The 17,787-nt window shown below is 57.6% G+C and overlaps 1 protein-coding gene across 12 annotated transcripts in view; it reads right to left on the bottom strand.

The window, feature by feature from the left end:
- The window catches only part of ATP2B2 (ATPase plasma membrane Ca2+ transporting 2), a 232,855-nt gene that overhangs the window by 131,494 nt on the left and 83,574 nt on the right, over positions 1–17,787 (bottom strand). The window contains exon 1 of one of the 12 annotated variants that reach the window (XM_007517098.3): positions 538–612. The exons of the other annotated variants lie outside the window; for them this stretch is intronic. The gene's annotated coding sequence lies outside the window, so the exon portion shown is untranslated. Of the gene's footprint in view, positions 1–537; positions 613–17,787 lie in introns of those variants that run through there. 12 annotated transcript variants of the gene reach the window in all.

The following is a 17,787-nucleotide window of genomic DNA, read 5'->3' as shown; positions in this document are numbered from 1 at the left end:
CCCCAGTATTCAGCGGAGTCCCAAACCTGGCCTGAGGGGGGTAACCCCCCAGGGAAGCTCCGGCTGGTCTCCTGAACTGTGACTGCGAGAGCGGCCTAGTCCCCTCCCCTCGGCCACCCTGGGGACCAGCCTCCTCCGGCTCTGGTGTCACCCCGCGGGGGAGACTCCCCCCCACTAGCCTCAGCATCTTGCCTGGGGCCCCGCGGGCTGTGTCCCCAGGAACCTTGTCCCTGCCGCCACCTCCGTGCCGGCCCCTTGCATAACAGCCGCGGTGGGGACTCCGCTGTCCAGCCCCGCCCGCCCCCAGCCCGTGCCTGCCCAGCCCCCCATCAGGGACCCTTGCACTGGGGTCCTCCCCAGCGCCCCCATATCCTGGCCACAGATAAACAACCCTGGTTGGGGACAGCCTCCGCAGGGACAGGCCGGCCACAGCCGAGGAACCTGGGGGCGGGGGCCAGGGGGGCAGAGGCAGGGGGGGGCGGGGGTCCCCGGCCTGAGGTGCCCGCAGAGCCCAGGGGTGCCCAGCCCGGTACTCACCGAGCAGCTGGCCGCGGGCTGTGGCTGGTGCGGAGGCCGGCTCCTCTGCAGACTGTACCATCGCGGAGGGGGGGCAGGGGCGCGGCTTCAGCGCCGGGAGGGAGGAGGGTAGGGAGGAGGGAGGGGAGCAGGGGAGGGGGCCTCGGGGGCTGCGGGCCAACCACCGGGTGCCCGGGGGTCCCCATCCCTAGGGAGCCTGGGAGAGGCGGCCCCCCAGAAGTGGAGGCAAAGGCAAGGGCACCACAGGGGGCGGGGGTGTCCCCAGCAGGTGTGTGAGTGGGGGCAGCTGAGGGGGAAGGCTTCGCTCCAGTGCTCCAATGGCAGTCCAGCACTCCTACTTTTTTGGGGGGGTCCCTGTGTGGCTCTTGCTGCCTCCCACTCACCCCCCCTGTTATTTTTAGCCCAGGCTTGGGGGCAAAGGTCAAGGGGGACACAGAGGACAGTGTGCAGCTCCCCTCATTTGGCAGGGCTATAGTGGGGAACTTGGCACCCCGTCTTCCTGCCCATGGTGCCCCCCCCATGGTTGGGGGATGCAGGTCCCATGAAGGACCCTCTTCCCTCCTCCAACTCCAGTACTTCTCAGTTCCTGGGGGAGGAGAGCTCTGGCAGGGTGCCTGCATAGGCCCAACTCACACTCAGAATGGAGGGGGCAGTGTGTTGAGGGGAGGGCTGACTATGTTCTGAACCCCCAGGGAATCCTCATGAGGAAATCTGCATGCCCCCTAGCCCCCCAGCCTGCTGCCCGTGTCCTGGGGCCTTTACAACCTGCTGGCTGGACAAAGCAGGGTTGGGGGAGGGGTGGGGGTGAAGAAGGGTGGTCTGGGGGGCTGTGGCCTGGGGGACTTCTTCATCCCTCTCACCCTCCCATTGTTGGTAGAAGGAGCTCAGAGAGGCTGGGCCCAGCACCCAGACCCTGTCATTGTTGGGGTGTGGGGGAGGGAGTGGGGGGTCAGGGATGGCCCCCCACAGCTATGCACCTGCCCCTTGCCCACCCCCCTGCCCTCCCAGAGCCTCCCACCATGCGTGGCCTGCTGCCGCCGTGCCGGCTGGCACAGAATGCCCCTTGATGGAGCTGAAGTCTGCACTGCAGCAAACGGGGAGGGATGGGAGGGCAGCCAGGACCAACGGGGGGCCCCCCACACACAGCCCCTCAAGGGCCCCTCTCAGGGTGCAGGCTGGGAGGGACACTGCTGGCAGAGTCTGAACTAGCCCCCCACACCGGGTGCCCTCCCCCACCCGGCTCTGCAGGCAGGTCCCGCTCCCCAACAGGGACCGGGGTGAAATGGCGGGAGGGGGACCCTGTAAATGTTCTAGAAGCCCCTGTTTCTATGGCATCATGGGGGCACCCTGCCCACAAAGCCAGCAGCCCCCACCCCACCTGGCCCCTGAGGGGCTGGTTTTGAGCCCCCACTTCAGCAAGAGTACCTGCTCCTGTGACCTCCGTCCAGCACATGGCCCCAGAGTCCTCCATGTCCCCCATCCAGCAAATGCCCCCCAGTAGTGTTCCCTGTCCAGCACGTGGCCCCCCAAGTCCTCCTATGTCTTCCATACAGCACATGGCCCCCAAGCCTCCTGTGTCCCCTTGTCCAACACTTGGTCGCTTGAGTTCCCAGTGTCCCCCTCCAGCACATGGACCCCCGAAATCCCTCATCCAGCATTTGCCTCCCCAGTGTCTTCCACTCAGCACACGCCCCCCTGAGTCCCCCAAGTCTCTTGTCCAGCAATGGCTCTGAGTCCCATGTCCCGGCATCCAGAATATGGCCCCCATGTCCCCTCATGTCCCCCATCCAGCCCATGGCACCCTGAGTACCCCTGAGCACCCCCGTGCAGCAAATGCCCCCTGCCCAGCCTGTGGCTGGACCTTCACCCTGATTGCTGGGGCAGCTGTGACCTCCAGCCCAGGGAGGGGGGAGAGACTGGGACAAGCTGGCCCAGCCAGCAACAGGGGACAAGCCTGGGATCCTGTACCCCATGCCCAGGATGGGAGTGGGGAGCTTCCCACCCATGGGTCTGTGGGGGGCCCTCACCTGCTTCTGTAGCCAGGTTGGCCCCCAACTGGGGTTTCCCCACTCTAAGCCTGCACTCCAATTACAGCTCCCGAACACCCACTTCCCAGGTAGCAGATGACAGAACTGGAACATGCCAGACTCCTATTCAGCCCTCAGAGCCCCACTCAGAGGTCCTGTCCCCAAACTGTCCTTCCTGGGTCCACCCACTGAAGCAGCTGCCTCAACTCTGGTGACACCTGTCACGGGGGTCCCCGCTTCTCAGAGCCCCCGCAGGGGCCAGGTAACTCATTCACCGAGTGAAGGACATGCAGGGGCCCCAGACCCCTCTCACAGCTGGACAGGCCACGGCCACAGCACAGGTTGGTCCACACTCAACCTCCTGGCCAGTGTGGACGCCCCCCTCCCCTGCACAGACCCAGGCACCTGGCCCCCAGGATCTGCAGGGTGGGGGCTGGCGGGCTTGGCGTTGTGAAACTGGACAAACAAGGGTTCCAGTGTCGAAACCCCGGTGACACTGGGCAGAGTCACAGGAGGGGGTGGGTGAGGGCTGGTCACAGGGGTAATGCCCGGAGGTTGGCCCGTGTGGGCAAGGCCAGGCAGGGATCCCCTTGCTTCCACCTTCAGATTTTCCCCCACCTCTCCCCAGGCTGGTGTGGGGGGCTTCAGCCTAGGGCTGGGCAGCTTGCAGAGGATACAGCTCAGCTGGGGTCAGGGCTTGAACCTGGGGCTGGCTGGGTGCTCTCCTCTTTTCTGTCTTGTTCAGGGTGCTGGGTGCTCTGTTCTCAGGGTGCTGGGGAGCCAGCCTTGAGGGTGGGCAGGGTGGGGCTGACGCCATGGGGGCTGGGGGAATGCATGGCTGTGACAGCCGGTGGGGTGACAGGGGGGTCTTGGGCCATCATTTGAACCCCTTCCTTTGGCCCAACGCCCAGCTGCCACCATCACCCCAGGCTCCTTTCCAGCCCCTGCCGCTGTTCCCACACCACTGTTTGCACACAGACACATGCACATAGGAGCACATAGGATGCAGGCACACACATGCCTCCATCAACCCATCTCTCTGCCTCCCAGTCTCTCTGTCTCTGAGCCTCTCTCTTTTACCTGGTCTCTGTCTTCTGGTCTCTCTGTTTCTCAGTCTCTCTGTCTCCTGGTCTCTTTCTTTTCCCTGGTCCCTATCCCTTGGTCTCTCTGTCCTTCAGTCTCTCTGTCTCTCTGTCCTCCAGTCTCTGTCCTCCAGTCTCTCTCTCCCTCTGTCTCTCTGTCCTCCAGTATCTCTGTCCCTCAGTCTCTTTGTTCTCCAGTCTCTCTGTTCTCCAGTCTCTCTGTCCCTCAGTCTTTCTGTCCTCCAGTCTCTCTGTCCCCCAGTCTCTCTGTCCCTCAGTCTTTCTGTCCTCCAGTCTCTCTGTCCCCCAGTCTCTCTGTCCCCCAGTCTCTCTGTCCTCCAGTCTCTCTGTCCCCCAGTCTCTCTGTCCTCCAGTCTCTCTGTCCCCCAGTCTCTCTGTCCCTCAGTCTCTCTGTCCCCCAGTCTCTCTGTCCCTCAGTCTCTCTGTTCTCCAGTCTCTCTGTCCCTCAGTATTTCTGTCCTCCAGTCTCTCTATCCTCCAGTATCTCTATCCCTCAGTCTCTGTCCCTCAGTCTCTCTGTCCCTCAGTCTTTCTGTCCTCCAGTCTCTCTGTGCCCCAGTCTCTCTGTCCCTCAGTCTCTCTGTCCCCTGGTCTCTGTTTCCCCTGGTCTCTCTGTCTCCTTGTCTCTATGCTCCTGGGTGTCTCCTGGCCTGGCCCTCCTGAACCTGGCTGTGCCTGGGGTCCCCTCTTTTTGCCCCCTAGACAGGAAGGAGCACCCTACATCCTCCAGATACCCTGCCCAGAGATGGCCTGCTGAGTCTAGGGCTGGACACTCGGTGAACACCCTGAGGAGCCCCTGCTGGTGCCCACAATGACACCTTGGCCACTGCCAAACATGCAGTCACCTCAGAGTGTGAGGCCTGGAGCTGGGACACGGGCACACATCTACGTGCATTTGCATACGGACATGCGTGTGCATGCACACCTGTGTACACAAGTGTGTGCATGTGTGCATGCATATGTGAGCATGTCCTGCTGGAGGATGGCGGAACCCAGAGGGAGGTGGCACTGACTGAGCATCCCAGTCCCCAGGCCTTCCACACGCTGGCTGCCTTCTCATCCTTACACCCCGGGGGCCTGGGAGTCATCGGTCCTTGGCCTGCAGCAGGGAGCCCAGAGAGTGTGACAGATTGCTCAGGGTGCCCAATAGTGTGGCCCGGGACCAAGCATTCACACTCGGTGCTGTCCACTGTCCACTTCCAATGCGGGGGGATCAGGGCACCTCATGGTGGAGGCAGGGACAGAGAGGTGAGTGTTGAGAACCCTGGGAACTGACTGACAAGATTCAGGAAAAGCGAACCAGGAGATAGATAGCTTGGCAGGTAGGGCACACGCCATATTGTCCATGAGACTCAGGGTTGGAGCCCTGGCACCATGTGGGAGCACCATGACAGCACAGAGGAAGCTCTATGGATGGTGTCACAGTGCTGTGGGGTCTCTCTTCTCCCAATCATTCTCTTCTTCTCTGCCTCTGTCTGTCTCTCTCTTCCTCTCTCTCCTCATCTCTTTCTCTTCCTTTCTCTCTCTCTCTGTCTCTCTCTGTCTCTCTCTCTCTAATTTAAAGACATGGCCAAGGAGGTGCCATACATGTATCCTATCTGCAGGAAGCCATCCTGCACCTGCCTGTTCCTAGGTCACTCTCAAGTGGGGACAGAGCAGCCACTGTTGTGTCTCTGGACCAGTGTTTCAGTCTCTGGTTTCAGTGTTCCTGCTCAGCACAGGGTGTGGGGCTGAAGGCTGGAGGGGGCAGGGTCATGCAACCCCTGAAGGCTGGCCTTGGGGTGGGGGCCAGTGGTCTCAGAGGAGGGGGCAGCCCAGGCCCTGAGGACTGGGGTGGGGGGAGAGGAGGCCTGGGGGTCCCAGGAACAGAGAACACTCCATGGGTGCTGAGGGTGACACAGAGGGGGGTCTTCCCAGGGGCTGCCTCTCCCCCACTGCCAGAACAAAATCCAGGGGAGGGGACCCTGAGCCAGTGAGGGAGGGAATGGGGAGGACGCCCCCATAGAAACAGGCACTCTGGGCTGGAGCTGAGGCTGTGAGGGTGGCCCTGCCTGGGCGTCTGGTGACTCCACTGACCATTACAGGAGGGAATCTGACCTTGGGCCCTCGGGTACCCACACAGGCAGCCACCACACCCAAGGTGGGACCACAGGGTGTAGAACCCACCCATGGGAAGCCCTAAGGTGCTAGCTCCCCCCACCCTATTTGTCTCTTACCTCCTCCCCTGCAGGGGCTTCCCCATCACCCCCAAATCTCACCAGGGAAACTGAGTCCCACCTGGGGGCTATAGGGAGCTGGGTGGGACACAGCTAGGGGACCCCAGGGGCTGGGGCTGTGGGGGAGAAGTACCCAAGGGAGGCCTGGGGGTGGGGTGATGGAGCACTAGGGAGGCTGCTATCCTGTGGGACTCCCTGTGTTCTGGAGGAGGGGACCCTGGAGGTCTATCCACAGAGCAGTCCTGTGGCCTTGGGGTTGGGGCCTGTGCTTGCTGGTGGCATCACCCCAACTTGCATACTGTGACATCCTCCACCCTCAGAGTGAGAGGAGGAGACCCCACAGCTCTGCCCACCCTCCATGGGGCTCCCTGTGTGCTGTGCATGGTACTGAGACAGGAGAGACCCCATAACCCTGCCCATCCTCCATGGGACTTCCTGGGTCTTGGGACTTAAACCCAGGGCTTCAAGCTCCCAAGGTAAGTGGTCCAGCCCTAAACTTGTCCCCTGCACCCTCTAGCCCCAAGATCTGGGTGCTTAAAGCCTAGGAGGAAAGCAGGGGTGTGTGTGGGGGGTGCTCCCTCCTGTCCCCTGGCCTCCCCCTCCAGCGTCGGTACAGGGACCCTGACCACCCTCAGGGGCCTCTCTCCATGAAGACGTGGACACCCATAGCCCCTCAGGGCTGGGGACAACCCCCAGCCTGGCACCTCTCTCATCTCCGTCACGTGCTCAGGGTGGGGCTGGGGAGCACTGGACAAGGACTCCGGGCATCTTCTCTCCTCTGCCCACCCCCACCCCAGCCCTCACAGGAGTATCCCTGGGTGCAGACAGGGGAAGGAGAAAGGGCAGACGGGGGTCCTGTAGGGGTGGTGAGGTGCCCTTTCTTCGTCCACTCCTGAGGGGGAGTCTCAAACCTTGAAGAAATATCCCCAAGGGTGACGGCTGGCTGCTCTCGGTGAATTGGGGGGTGGGGGCATGCCCCCACCTCTAAGTGGTCCCTCAGCTTGAAAACCCAGCTCCACTAGAACCGCAGAGCACCCCTCACCACGGTGGGAGGCAAGGGGTTAGAAGCCAGAGACCCCGGTTCAAATCTAAAGCCCTCCGGTCATAGGCTGTGTGACTAGGATGCGTTTCTGAGCCTCTCTGAGTCTCCTGAGTCCGGCCTGAGAGACTCAGGCATCAAGGGGAGCGAGGGGCATGGGCCCCCCACAAGCACACCCTGAGCTATACTCCTCACCCCCACTCCTGCGGCCTCAGTTTCCCTCTCAGCCTAGGGGAGCCTTCCCCTCGCAACAGCCCCTATGTGACCGTGTGCGAGGAAGGACCAGTTCTCCCAGCTGACCGTCCACCCAGGGGCCTGGCCCCTATGTCCACGCCACACCCTTCTCCTGTCCCTCGGTGGTGCTGGGGGTGGAGTGGGGAGGACTCTGAGCAGCCTCTGGGCTGATTCCTCAATCTTCATTTTAGAGTTTTTTTAAAAGATCTGTTTATTTCTTTACTTACTACTGAGAGTGAACCAGAACATCATGCTAACACTGATGCCAGGGATGGAAGTCAGGGCCTCCTCGGGGCTCTGTGCTTTACCCTCAGTGCCGTCTCCTCGGCTGCTTTTTACCTAGTCCCCCCTTCCTTCCTTCCCTCCTTCCTTCCTTCCTTCCTTCCTTCCTTCTTTCCTTCCTTCCTTCCTTCCTTCCTTTCTTTTGTTTCTTATAATATTTATTTATTTATTATTGGATAGAGACAGAGAGAAATTGAGAGGGGAACAAGAGATAGAGAGGGAGACAGACAGACACCTGCAGCCCTGCTCCACCACCCGTGAAGCCTTCCCCCTGCAGGTGGGGACTAGGGTCCTTGTGCACTGAAACTGGGTCCTTGTGCACTGTATATGTGCGCTGAACCAGGTGAGCCCTTCAGCTCTGGCGTCTGGTGGTGCTGGGGATTAAATCTGGGACTTTGGAGCCTCAGGCAAGAGAGTCTCTTTGTAGAACCACACTACTGCTTCCCCCACCTTCCAGGTCACTAATTTAGGGAGACAGTAAAAGAGATAGAGAAAGAGAGAGATAAGAGAGGAGAGACACCACAGCACTGGTACCACCATGATCTTCCTACGTGGTAGTAGGGCTCAACCCCGGTGGCTTGTGTTTGATAAAGGGGTGAGCCACCCCCCAGTGCCACCTTCTTTTCTCACATCGCACCAGACAACTCTGCCCTCAGCCCCCAGCAGCCTGCCCAGCCACTATGCTCCCCATCCCTCCTCCACAGGACTGCCCCAGAGCCCTTCCTCTCTGCAGGGGACACAGGGTGGCCAGTCTGTCTCTGAGGAGCCTCCCAGGGCAGGACTCCCTGGCCCCACTGTGCTCAGCCCCCCACTGCCCAGTTGTTACCCCCCCCCCCAGATTCCAGTCTTCAGGGGAGGGGAGGCAGCCCCCCCCCCCGACAAGGACACCTGGGTTTGCTGGCAGTAGCTGCTCTGTCTCCATACAGCCTCAAGGAAGGGACAGAACCCTGGGGGTAGGTAACACATGGGGTCTGGCACAGGGTAGGGGATGGACCCAGGGTGTCTGCACTCAGGCAGCATTGACACTGGGAAGGGTAGACAGACACCCAAGAAGCCAGGGCCTGTTCTGCAGGGATGGACTGTGCCGGCATCCACTGGGAGGACCTCCAGGCACTGGGGGAGCCTCCAGCAGGGTGGCCACCTCTCCCTGCCAGCTGCTGAGGGCCGGTCCCTGCACCTGCACCCACATCTCCTGGCCTGCCCCATGGCCCTGGCAAGACCCTCCCCCACGGGTGGTGGGGCTCGGGCCTCATCGGCAGTGCTGGCTGAATGACCTGAATATGAGTAACACACATTCCTGGCCTAGTTAGAGCCCCACCACCTCCTTCCTATGTAGAGCATCCCGCCAGGCAGGCTGCCCCTGAGACTGTGGAGCGGGGACCCCAGAGGGATGGGCGGGGAGCAAGACCACGTGGCATCCCTGCTCCGCGGTCACTCAGTCACTCAGTAAACACTGGCCGCTGCATCAAGTCTCCAGGGGCTGCAGTGGGTCCTGCGGGTGGGAACACAGAGCTGCAGCGGGCACTGGTCTAACTGGGGGGCTGGGGGTTTGCTAAGTGTGGATGCAGGGGGTCCACTCCATGGGGTGGGGACAGAGGGGAAGCCCGGTGTACCTCCTCTCACAGCGGCGGCCCAGAGTGCACAGGCCTGGCTGGACCCCATTTTGTCTTCACTTATTAAAAAATGTAACTCCCCACCTGCAGGGGAAGCTGCGGACAGTGGATCAAGGCTGCAGGTGTCTCTCCCCTCCTTTTTTTTGCCTCCAGGGTTGTCACTGTGGCTCAGTGCTGGTGCTATGAATCCAGTGCTCCCAGAGGCCAGTTTTTCCATTTTATTGGACAGGACAGAGAGAAATGAGAGAGGAGGGGGAGAGGCAGAGAGACACCTACAGACCTGCTTCATGCTTGTGAAGTGTCCTCACTGTAGGTGGGGAGCGGCAGCTCGAACCAGGATCCTTGCAGGGGTCCTTGCGCTTAGTACTATGTGTACTTAACCGGATGTGCCATGGCCCGGCCCCATCTCTCTCCTTCTCTATCTCCCTTGCCCTCTCAGTTGTTTTTTAAGGGCCACGCAGCGGCACAACTGATTAAGCCCAAATGTTACCGTGCATAAGGACCTGGCTGCCCACCTGCAGGGGGTTCTGCTTCACAAGTGGTGAAGCAGGTCTGCAAGTGTCTCTCTTTCTCTCTCTATTTCCCCTTCCTTATCAATTTTTCTCTGTCCTATTAAATAAAATTTTAAGAAAGAAAAGGGGCAGTAGCACAGAGGATTAAGCACACATGGTGCAAAGCACAAGGATAGGAGTAAGGACCCTGGTTCGAGACCCCGGCTCCCCACCTGTAGGGGAGACACTTCACAAGCGGTGAAGCAGGTCTGCAGGTGTCTATCTTTCTCTCCCTCTCTCTGTCTTCCCCTCTTCTCTCCATTTCTCTATGTCCTATCCAACAACAATGACAGCAATAACAACAACAATGATAAACAACAAGGGCAACAAAAGGGGAAAAATAGCCTCCAGGAGCAGTGGATTTGTGGCGCTGGCACCGAGCCCCATTGATAACCCTGGAAGTAAAAAAAAACAAAAAGGAAAAGAGAGGGAAAACATGGCTGTGGATTCGTAGTGACAACCCAGTGGCAAAAAAAAGGAAAGAAAAGAAAAGGAAAATCTGTTGATCATAAGAGAGACTGAAAGGACAGGAGAGAGGACCAGAGCCCTGCTAAGCTCTGGCAGAAGGTGGTGCCAGGGATCAAACCTGCAGCCTTGGGCCTGCAAGTTGGAGGTCTGGCTGTCTGAACTCTCTTCTCAGCCCAATAGATACACTTTAAGAAAAATCAAGTGAAATAAAATAAAGCCCCTGGTCCCCACATGCAGGGTGAAGAGACTTCAGGGTCAGCGGGGCGGTGCTCTCTCTCTCTCTCTCTCTTCTATCAAAATAAGAGCAAAGAAAATCAGACGAGGAACACCAGGCTCCCCAGACTTGAGGTCCAGCCTGCTGACCCAAGTGCAGACACCTGCCCCTTTGAAAAGTAAAACTGGGCAGGGGGGAGGCCGGACGGTGGTGTGCCTGGCTGGGCATATGTGTCAGCCTGCCCCAGGATCCAGGTTTGAGTCCCCACTCCCCATGGGGGGTGGTGGTTCACGAGTGGTGAAGCAGGGTTGCAGGTGTCTCTCTTTCTCTCTCTTCCTCCCTTTTTCTCTATTTCTATCCAATAATTAAATAAAAGGGACCAGAGGGCCAGGTGGTAGCACACACGGTTAAGCACACATAGCACTAAGTCAATGACCTCCACAAGGTTCCCGGCTCCTCACCTGCAGGGGAGTCACTTCACAGGCGGTGAAGCAGGTCTGCAGGTGTCTATCTTTCTTTTCCTCTCTCTGTCTTCCTCTCCTTTCTTGATTTCTCTCTGTCCTATCCAACAACAACAGCAGCAGTAACAACAGTAATAACATCAACAACAATGGAGAAAAGATGGCCACCAGGAGCAGTAAATTTCTAGTGCAGGCACCGAGCCCCAGTGATAACCTTGGAGGAAAAAAAGGGGGGGGCAAGTGGTGGTGCACCTGGTTAAGCACTCACATTATGGTGGGCAGGGACCTGGGTTTGAGTCCCCGGTCCCCACCTGCAGGGAGAAGCTTCACAAGTGATGAAGCAAGGCTGCAGGTCTCGGTCTCTCTCTCTCTCTCTCTCCTCCCCTCTCAATTTCTCTGTCTCTACCCAATAATATATAAATTTTAAAAAGTTATTTAAAAAAAAAGTAAAACCAAATTTAGAGAGGGGAAACCAGGGCTTGGGGTGGGGAGCTGGGGCCCAGGGTGTGTGTGGGTTCTGAGTGTGGGGGGGATGGGTGGGCCCTGAGTGTGGGGATGGCCCTGGATGTGGGGGCGCCCTGGGTATGGGGGCACCCTGGGTGTAGGGGTGTTGGAGGAGGACACTGGGTATTGGGGGCAGGGCCCTGGACATGGGGGGGGGCGGGGTCGCCTGCCCTCTGGGAAATCGTGTAACCCTGATTCAGGGAGCCGCTCCTGACAGGGTTCAGGGACGCCTGTAATTAGCTCGGCTCCGCAGGGAGAGTCCAGGTTGAAGCAGAAGGGTGGGGGCAGCCTGGCAGGGGCAGCCTCCCGCCCCAGATCTGGTCGGGCGAGGGGGTGGGCACTATGCCACGTGTGGCCAGGCCAAGTGGCAGAGGGAAGCCCTTTCTTTTCGGCTGCATTGCTTTTCCCGAGATGCCAGGGGAGTCAGAGGGCTGGGGCCCCAGCTGGGTCCCCTGCTTGCAAGTGCCATGCTCCTCTGCACAGGCCAAGGGGGCAGGTGTACACTCCCCGCTCCACAGACTGAGGCTCTGTGACCTGTGTGTCCCCAGGCCCCCCATGTCCTGCCCCAGCCTCAGTCCTGGGGACACACCACGGGGACTCTTTTTCTTTTGAAAAGATTACTTATTATTTATTTATTTATTTTGCCTCCAGGTTTATCACTGGGGCTTGGTGCTGGCACTATGAATCCACTGCTCTTGGTGGCTATTTTTCCCCCCATTTTATTGGATAGAACAGAGAGAAATCGAGTGAGGAGGGGGAGATAGGGAGAGAGGGAGAGAGACACCTGCAGCCCTGCTTCCCCCCTACATGAGGGAAGCGGGGTCTTGAACCCAGGTCCTTGCATGGGTCCTCAAGCTTAATACTATGTGTGCTTAACCGGTGTGGCACCACCCTGCCCCTGATTTATTTATTTATTTATTTAAGAGAGAGGACACCGGACTGTCACTCTCACATACGCAGTGCCAGGGCTCAGACTTGAGGCCTTCCATGTGCCCGGTCTGTCCCTGTGGTGGCCTTGCCCTGTGACTTCTCTGGTGGATTTGGCTAACTTGCCCTGGGGCCAGGGGCAGTCTGCGCTGCTAGGAAGGATGCTTCTGGAAGGGGCTGCAGGGCAGGCAGACACTGGGGTGGGTGAACTGTCCCCTGAAATGAGCAGACCACGCCTTACGGTCGGGTACTAGGGTCCGGGCCTCACCTCCCCGGCCTTAGTTTTACATTCTTTTATTCTTTAGAGAGAGAAGGACAACATAGCACCCCCCCCCATACACACACACACACACACACACACACACACACACTCCCCCTGGGAGCTGGCCACAGGGCTGCCATGTGGTGCTGGGCCATACCTGGTGTGGCCCCTGGTGCCCCATGGTGATGGCTTCTAGACCTTCCGGCCCTGCTCATCACAACTTTCTCGGGGTGTGGTGGGGGTCGAGCCAGGGGTCATCCTCCTGCTGAGTCCACAGACGGAGGCTTCTGCCTCCCTTCTCTGCACCCAAGGAGGTGACACTCCCTGGCCTTCAAGGAAGCCTTCAGAAAAGATTTATTGATTTATGAGAAAGAGAGAGCTAGATAGAGAGGGAGAGGAAGAGAAGGAGAGGGAGGGAGTGAGGGAGTGAGAGGGAGACATGGAAAGAGGAAGAGAGAGCCCCCTCTTCCCAGCCATATCCAGGCTGGCTGCTGGCCCAGGGGGTCAGTGAACCCTTGGGGCCCTGCCCCCAGCGTGCACAGCTGTGTGAAGTAGGGGTGAAGCTGGGTTTCTGGAGACTTTGCTTCATGCTGAGTCTCTCCCCACACACTCTCACCCCGATCTTTGATGGGTGGACATTGGGCTGTGGGAGACCCCTACCCCGCCTCAGTTTCCCTTTCTCTGGGGGAGATGGGAGGGAGGCACCGGGGTGGGGCTGGGGAGGGCTGTGAGCATCTGCTGGAAACACATTTATTTGTTTTGCTTGGAATTTAAATTAAAATGGAGCCAGGTGGGGGGCGGGTGGGCATGGTGGCCCCAGAAACAAAGCCACCCACCTAAGGTCACCAGGCTACAGGGCAGGTCCCCACAGACAGGGCTTCCAGAATTTTTTTTTTTTTTTAATAAACATTCGGTCTGGAGGGCCAGGTGGTGGTGCACCTGGTTGAGCTCACACAGTACAGTGCACAAGGACCTGGGTTCAAGCCACTGCTCCCCACCTGTGTGTGTGTGTGTGGGGGGAAAGCTGTATGAGTGGTGAAGCAGGGCTGCAGGTGTCTCTCTGTCTCTCTCCCTCTCTATCTCCCCCTCCCTTCTCAATTTCTCTCTGTCCATAATAATAATAACAACAACAATAATAATAACTTGGTTTGGGGGGTCAGGCGGTAGTGCAGAGGGTTAAGCACACATGGCATGAAGTACAAGGACTGGCGTAAGGATCCCGATTCGAGCCCCCGGCTCCCCACCTACAGGGGCGTCCCTTCACAGGCGTTGGTTGAAGCAGGTCTGCAGGCGTCTGTCTTTCTCTCCCCTTCTCTGTCTTTTCCTCCTCTCTCCATTTCTCTCTGTCCTATCCTACAACAAATGACATCAACAACAACAATAATAACCATGACAAGGCTACAACAACAAGGGTAACAAAAGGGGAAAAAAATGGCCTCCAGGAGCAGTGGATTCATGGTGCAGGCACCGAGCCCCAGTAATAACCCTGGAGGCAAAAATAATAATAATTTGGTTTGAAACAGTTTTTGATCCCCCTACACACACACGGAGCTCAGGACAATCCCGGGGTCCCTGGCACCGGGGTCCCTGGCATCCCCAATTATGACAGCACCCCTCCTTCCCTGCTCCAGGCTGGGTGTCCCCTCAGTGGGAACCTTGGGGCTGCTTGCACATCCCAGGATCAGAGCCCTCTCTCTGTTCAAGGTTCACACCCAGGGAGATTTGACATTCAAATGTCATGTCTCCATCAGTGCCTCTGCTGTGACAGATTATTATTATTATTTTTTGGGGGGTGTCATCAGGACCCAGCAGATGAGTGACAGAGATTCTATAGTACCAGAGCTTTCCCCAGTGCTATGGGTCCTTCCATATGGTTCTGAGCTCACATCAGGTGAGTGTCCACTCTGCCACAGCCCAACCCTCGTCGGCCCTGCTCAGAGCCCACTGACCTGTCATATCTGCCGTCACCACACCAGAAGGACTGGCCCCAGAGAGCCAGCTGGGATGGGGGTATCCCCATCCACTAAGTGTGTGTCATGGAGGGAAGGGAGCCAAGGCCCTATAGACACTCTCGGGCAGGGGAGACAGCACAGGGTTCTGCAAAGTCCTTTCTAAGGTCTCCAATTCAACCCCTGGCAATGTCAGGCAGGCCCCCCCCCACATCTCTTCAGTATTTTATGTTTTTAAATATGACTTCTTTTTTTTTTTTGCATAAAGACAGAGGGAAACTGAGAGGTGAGAGGAGATAGAGAGGGAGAGAGACAGAGAGACACCTGCAGCCCTGCTTCACCGTTTGTGAACCTGGGTCCTTGTTGTGCATTCAACCAGTACACCATTGACTGGACCCTGTTTTCATTCTGTATTTGGGGAGAAAGTAAGACAAAGACAGGAGACAGAGGGAGAGCCCCACAGCCCTGCCCCACCCTCCATGGGGCACAGAGACACAGAGACACAGAGCCACAGAACCATGGAGCCTCGGAGCCATGGAGCTCAGGCTTCTGCTCCTCTATTTCATTGACCTTCTGAGGGTTCGGAGAAGGACCTGGGGCCCTTGCCTACAACATGCTGCTGGTCCCCTCCTGCTTTTTATTCACAGCCCGAGGGAGGGAGAGCAGAGGCCCCATTGGCTCTGAGCCCCCAGTGCTGTGCCTGGAGCTGCCATGTGGTGTCAGTGCTCGAACCTAGAGCCTCATACCAGCAGGTGTGCCTCCTAGGTGAGTTGCTGCCTGGTCCCTCTAGGAACTCCCCACCCCCCATGGCTCAACCAGATGGCTCTGCATCACCAGCTCACTCTGTGGAAGGGTAAACTGAGGCACAGACCTGCAGGGAGGAGGCCAAGGTCTCATGCCGGCACTGAGATTTGAACTCAGGCTATCTGGTAGCTTCTGGGAAGGAAGTCTGGGGTGAGGCTGGGCCAAAGGGGCTCCCCAAGTCCTCAGCTGCCCTCAGACTGGACCCAGAGTCTCCATCTGCCCAGGTGGTCAGTGCCCAGCAAGCTAAGCTTTCCTACCTGGGCTGGCGGCTCTGGTGGGTCCCCCGGTGTCCCCGAGGTGATAGGCCCCAGGCTGACCACTCGGCTCAGGCACCTGCAGCCACTGTGGCGGGAAGGGGCGGGAGCATGGTGTGGCCACATGCTGGACCTGGGGCCCTGTCCAGCCTTGTGTTCAAGCCTGCTCTGCCAACAAGGATGGCAGCTGCCTGCGCTTCCTGCTGCCGTCACGGGGCTCTGATGCCGTCAGCCTGGCTGGCTGCTACCTGGAAGTTCCCTGGGCCCAGGACACCCTGTGTGACCGCAGGAACAGCCTGGCCAGAGCTGGGAACTGGGCTACGAGGAAGTGGCCACAGGGTTCTGGGCCCACAGCCCGGACCTCACCTCCTCCAGGAAGCCTCTTGGGATTAAAGGAAACTGAGGTGAAGCAGGCCCAATAATGCCTGTTCCTTCATCTCACACCCGAGCTTCTTCCAGGGGCTGGAGAGACACCTGGCGTCTCCTCTGGGCAGAGTCCCCCTCCTGACACCCTTGTTAGGGACTGTCCCCAAGCCCTTTCCTGGCCACTTTCACCTTTCCCTCTTCTGCTGGAGTGAACCCAGGGCCTCCCACACCCGGGCAGCCATTCTCCTCCCAGTTTTTATTCTTTTTTGTTTGTTTGTGTATTTGTGATTTAATACTGACTTACAAAACTATAGAGAATTCCACACAGTTCCCACCACCAGAGTTCTGTGTGGAACTCCCTTGGAAACTGCATCCCCTCCATTGGAAACTGCAGTGGTTCGCCCAAGGTCACAGATATGGGCTGACTGTTATTTCTAGAACTATCTAGATTTATATAGATGTGCCCATTTCTTCTATAGTCCCGCTTTCCTTCTCTCCCTCCCTTCCCTCCTTTCTTTCCTTCCTTCTTTCTTCCTTTTTTTTCAGGGTTATCACTGGGGCTTAGTGCCAGCACTACAAATCCACCACTCCTGATGGCCAATTTTTGTTTGCCTCCTGGCCCCCAGAGGTTCTGGAAGGGCATGCCGGTGTGAGGTGATGGGGGGAGCCTCAGGAGAAGCCTCTTCTCCTCATCCTCTGCAGCCACCATGGAGGACTTGGTAGCCACCTCCCCACCCCCTGAGCCCATCCCCAGCTGCCCCAGACACCCCGATACTCTGCCCCTGCCCCCTCAGGCTGGTTCAGATCCATCTGCTCCCCCCACCAGGTACTCGGGAACAGTCATGGCAGATGTCCCTGAGTTGAGGCTACAATTCAGTCTGCAGCTGAAAGGCCTGCAGGCTGTGTACCGGTCCACACACCTGACATTTCACATCACTTCTTTTTTTAAAAAAACATTATTTATTTATTTATTACTGGACAGAACAGAGAAAAATTGAGAGGAAATGGGGTGAGAGAGATAGAAAGACATCATGAAGCTTCCCCCCTGCAGGTGGGGACCAGGGGCTTGAACCCGGGTCTTTGTGCACTATGGTATATACACTTAACCAGGTGCGCCACCACCTGGCCCCAACATTTAATACCTCCACCTTTGACATGGAAGAGGTCTGAAGCAGCTGCAGGGAGTAGAAGTCTCTCCCGCTGCTGTGAAACCTGCTCTCTGTACACCCAGCCATCAAAACCCTCCGGGGTTCGAATCTCCAAGAAACCAAATACACCCATCCAAAGAGATCTGTGGACACCTGTGTTCATAGCAGCACAATCTGTAACAACCAAAACCTGGAAGCAACCCCAGTGTCCGGATGTACCCCATCAGAAAATGGGGTGAGGACATGAACAGAAACTACAGAGGAAGAGATCCAGAGGGCCAACAGACACAAGAGAGTGCTCCAAGTCATTGATTGTCAGAGAAATGCAAATAAAGACGACAATGAGATACCACTTCACTCCTGTGAGAATGTCAGACATCAGAAAACAGTACCAACAACAAATGCTGGAGAGGCTGTGGGGACAAAGGAACCCTCCTGTACTGCTGGTGGGAATGTCAATGGGTCCAACCCCTGTGGAGAGCAGTCTGGAGAACTCTCAGAAGGTTAGAAATGTATCTGCTCTACGACCCTGCAATTCTTCCCCTGGGGATATATCCTAAGGAACCAAACAGACCATCCAAAAAGATCTGTGTACACCTGCGTTCACAGCAGCACAATTTGTAATAGCCAAAACCTGGAAGCAACCCAGGTGTCCAACAACAGATGAGTGGCTGAGTAAGTTGTGGTCTAGATACACAATGGAATACTACTCAGCTATTAAAAATGGTGAATTTACCTTCTTGGATGGAGCTTGAAGGAATCATGTGAAATGAGATCAGCCAGAAAGAGAAGGATGAATATGGGATGATCTCACTCAGACAGAAGTGG

The sequence above is a fragment of the Erinaceus europaeus genome, chromosome 21 (genome assembly GCF_950295315.1).
Source record: "Erinaceus europaeus chromosome 21, mEriEur2.1, whole genome shotgun sequence".
In the NCBI taxonomy this organism is placed as follows: Eukaryota; Metazoa; Chordata; class Mammalia; order Eulipotyphla; family Erinaceidae; genus Erinaceus; species Erinaceus europaeus.
Note: the sequence above shows the minus strand (reverse complement) of the source record. Positions and strands in the feature narration are given on the sequence as shown.